The following is a 3321-nucleotide window of genomic DNA, read 5'->3' as shown; positions in this document are numbered from 1 at the left end:
GCCCGCGGCTGCACAGGAAGTGGCGGCGGTGGGGCCGGGAGACCCCCGGGCGGCTCGGCGCGGCCGTGGGAGCAACCCCTCTCGCCCCAGGGGCACAGGAAGTTGATGCAACAGGGCAGCGGGGGACGGCGTGCAGCGGGGCTCGGGGGGGCGGCCCGCTGCAAGGGGAGCCGGCCGGACCCTGCCCTGCCCTGCCCTGCCCCGGGGATCGGGCGTGTGCGGGTGGGAGGAGCTGGCGGCAGGGACGGCACCATCCCCATCCCCATGCAGGAGGCTTTTCTAATGCACCAGCTCGCGGGGAGCCGGGCGGGCATTTCTGCCTCCCGAAGCAAAGGGGCCGTTCTGGGGACCGATCCCCTCGCAGCCCGGCGCCAGCCCTTTCCCAGCTCCTAGGCCGCCCTAGTGCGCACCCCCGTCCCCCAGCTCTGCCCTCGCTGCTGTCGGGCTTATTTATTGAGTAGCTGGCGCTGCCTCATCCCGCGCCGGCGGCCGCTGCCCCTGAGATTCAGGCTGCTCCGTCGCCGGGCGCCGAGACCAGCGGCGAGGTGGGAAAAGGCGAAGTTAGTTCGGGTTAAGTTGTGCGGAGGCGGCCGCCGCCCGTGTGACCGCGGGAGCCCGAGGTGGGGATTTGGGTTGGATCGGGGCAGAGACCAGGCCGCCTGGCTGTGGTGCCTCCCGGACCTGCCTACGTCCATCACCGCAGGGCAGTGCCTGGCTGCTGACTGGGACTCCTCCATGCTACACCAATACCAAGAAGAATCAGCCCATGACGTTTGAGTGTTGATGTCCTAGCATCCTAGGACCTCAAAAATGAGGCTGGAAGGGACCTCAGAAGCTCACCTAGCCCTGTCCCCTGCTCAAAGCAGGACCATCCCCAGCTAAAACTTTTTTACCACTGATAGGGCAAACCCTGCCCACTTATAGCCAAGGTCTGTGAAGTTATCCTCTTTGTTTGAACCTCATCTGAGTCATCCTTGCTGAATCAGTGGGATATTAAACACTGCAGGGTTTGCATTAACATTGGCAGTCAGTTTGAGAAGCAAGTCCAAGAGGTGCCTCCTCTTTTAGGGGGAAAAAAAGGGGGTGGAGGTTACGCAGGGGTATTTATTTTAAATGTGCACAACTGGGGAAGAAAAGTAAATGTGTGTACAATCTCTGTGGAGGTTTCAGGAAGCCAGGATGAACTCATGATGTTGTGAAACTAAATCCGTGAAGCAGTCCTGATGAGTAACTCAGGGACTCCTTGTAATTGGGTGGTAATATACAATTTTATCATCTAGAGAATTCTTATGTGTTCAAAGTGAATGGGGATTTACAGCCAGGGATGCACTCAGAACTGGCTCAAAATTGGGCTGCCAAGGTATCATTTATTTAATTAACTGTTAATTTTCCAGTTCTTTTCAGTCAGCTCCTCAGGTTGCCAAATCCTTGTGATTTAACTCAGAGACTTGCAAGACTTGGTGTTTTTGTGGAAACCCTAGCTTCTATAATTCTGGGAGCAACTCGGCTTTTATTTTTTTCTTCAAATGAGTTTATAATCTGGGTGGTTGTGCAGATGGACTTGAAAATATACCATTAAGGTTTAGAAAAAAACACTAGCAAATAAAAAGCAACCTAAATTTGTTATTTTATAAGCAAAAATATTCTTTTTTTTTTAGCCAAACTCTTGATTTTGGGGGACCAAGTCTTCTCTGTCTGCTATCAGGTAAACCAGTACAGCCTGGTCTATGGTCGAGTTGTTGGTGACTAAGCCAGCTCTCCCACCTGAGTTAGCCTGGGTGAGGAGGGTGTGTAAACACCCAGCAGGACCTTTGAGAGTCAAAGGGTAGATGAGCTCCCTGTGGGCCAACGGCCATCTATACCTGGAGAGGACATAAATGCCACCAAGTCACTTTGCCCAGAGAATCACCAATGATGCAAAGCAACTCAATTAACCTCATACCAGATTGGTTGAGGCCTGGGTTTACAACAGGAGTGGACAGTTATTTTGGGTGCTTACTGAGTTTTGGCAAGCCATCGAGGGCCGCATGACAGGCAGCCCAGGGCAGATTAATATTGATTTTCTAAATTTTTGGGGGGCCCCATGGGCCAGATAGAATGGCCTGGTGGGCTGCATCTGCCCCCCTGGCCACATTTTGCCCACCCCTGGTCTATAATGACTGGCAAAAAATAGAGCAGAGTGAAGGAGGGTTGTTACAGCATCTAAGGCACCCCAACAGCTGCAGCAGCCTTCAGACTGACTTGATATGATTTGTAACAGTAGGATTGTTGATACTAAAAATCCATTAAAACCTGGAACAAACCAGGCCATGATAATTGGAAACTTGCAATTTTGGGGTGTCTTATGGGTTAACAGGCATGAGCATGTGACTCACAAAATTATTGCTAGACATTGTAGCTTGTTGTCTGAAGTGTCTTAGTGAAATGAGTGTATTCATTGTTTTAATAAACTCCACCCAATCTACTTGGAGGTAACACTGGACCATACACTTAGTTCCAAACAGCACGTATTAAATACCAAAGCCAAGGTCAACACAGAAAACAACATTCTGCATCAGCTTGCAAATTCCAAATGGGGAGCACATCCATCCCCACTATACACTGCTGCCTTAGAGCTTTATTTCTTTGTGACTAAATATGCCTGTACCACCTGCAGACAATCAAGTCACAGTAAACTTATCAACATCCCCCTAAATGATACATGCAGAATTATAACAGGCTGCCTAAAGCCCACCCCTGTTCCCTGCCTATACTCACTACCTGGCATAGTGCCCCCTTACATCAGGAGGAAAGTAGCAGGCAACACTGACTGACAGGTACAAGAGTCAGACAGCTACCACCTGCTATATGGGCTATGTGGACATCAACCAGTGCACCGTTTTCTGTCATCAAGAAACAGCTTTATGTTCTCTACTATACCACTGACCACATCACCACAATCAGCCAGAGCTACCGTCTGGCAAAAAGAATTGGGGAAGCTAGGTGACAACGCTGTTGAATGGAGCAAGCAAAGAAATACCCTCAGTGGGCATCCAACTCCAATTCCAAATGGCACACATGCTAGAGCCTGAACAGGTTGAGTGTGGGTCTCAGCAGATGCAACTTTCTAATGAAATCATGGGGCCTCTATCTAACTGACCAATGTGTTTGTCAGGATAAGCAAACCATGGGTCATCTCCTGAGATGCCCTGTAGCACCACAATGCACCCCAGAAAATTTGGCAGCACCAATACCAGAAGCAGCGGTTTGTGCAGAATTTTGGGATCAGACCATGTAGAAGGTTGGACCGGAGACATGACAACAAAGATCTCCATCAGTTAT

This window comes from Gavialis gangeticus, unplaced genomic scaffold (genome assembly GCF_001723915.1).
Source record: "Gavialis gangeticus isolate Ggan-Ray unplaced genomic scaffold, GavGan_comp1, whole genome shotgun sequence".
NCBI classification, from domain to species: Eukaryota; Metazoa; Chordata; order Crocodylia; family Gavialidae; genus Gavialis; species Gavialis gangeticus.
This window is presented reverse-complemented; position numbering follows the sequence as displayed.